Genomic DNA, 1,152 nt, shown 5'->3' with positions numbered 1-1,152 from the left:
CAAATGTACACCTGTTCTTTTTTTCATGAAAAAAGCATTCGTCCCCACTTGTCATTTCACTACACGGACGAGAGCCCCCAATATGAGCGCCTCCTACATGAAACACCCACAAGCTCTACCAGAGGCTGCATGTATAAGCTTTTCTTACAAGAAATCCATCAGTAAAATCATTTCAAACCCAAATATGTTTTTTACGAAGTAATTCACGTCCAAAACTTCAAACCACATCTCTACACCTGTTCATAGATTTTGGTCGTTTCTAAAGAAGTATTTTTAAAAGGGAGCGTTTAGTGTACTAAACATGTAACAATCGATACTCATCCAAGTTGTATCAACCTTTGGGCTAAAAAGCTTATCTTCTTGTTTTAAGGCAACCACCATGAGATTAAGCTCTTCATCCAAGGAGGCATGAGGTAGTTGATACTCCTAACCAAGCAAATCGAGTTAAGATCCTCACTTATGTATTTATAACAAGGTTAGCTCTAGTCCAATTGTCGTCAAATCAATTAAAAGTAACCTCGCTTGTTCTAACACAAGCATATTTCTCATGTACCTTTTCAAGATGAATGTGTTTTAAATAAAATCAATTTCCTTCATGCAAGAAAATACACATTCACAGTGATGCACAAATGCTCACTCACTCATATTACTATATTTTTTGTAGATATTTATCAATTACCCATACATTTTTTTTCTTTTGGATACTTTAAATATTACTAGTAGTAGTGCTCTAACAAGAATTACATAAAGGGTGGTTTTGTCAAAAGTAAGTCAAATGATATTTTACTACAAGAGGTTAATGCAATATCCACGCAATGTTATCGTGTGACTAGTGAGAGAAAGTAGTCAGAGAGTTGTAGTGTAGCCTGCATGCAAGAGGGTTTTTTTTTGCAATACATAGCTATACATGTGGATCTTTTATGGCTATAGCTGCATGTATAGCTGCGCATTCAAGTATGAAACTCATGCTCTCCTTTCATCTCCCATACCTCGTTTCCCCTCCTTTCATCTCCCATACCTCAAGTATGAAACTCATGCTCTCCTTTATTTATGTGCTTTCATCTCCAAAAGCAAAAGTTTTTTGGTGAAGGTAAGGCTTCTGTAGACTATTCTCTCTTATTTGTTTCAATCTCTATGTGTATACTTATGTCC

The sequence above is a fragment of the Cibotium barometz genome, chromosome 54 (genome assembly GCF_041138505.1).
Source record: "Cibotium barometz isolate CiBa-2024 chromosome 54, ASM4113850v1, whole genome shotgun sequence".
Classification (NCBI taxonomy): domain Eukaryota; kingdom Viridiplantae; phylum Streptophyta; class Polypodiopsida; order Cyatheales; family Cibotiaceae; genus Cibotium; species Cibotium barometz.
This window is presented reverse-complemented; position numbering follows the sequence as displayed.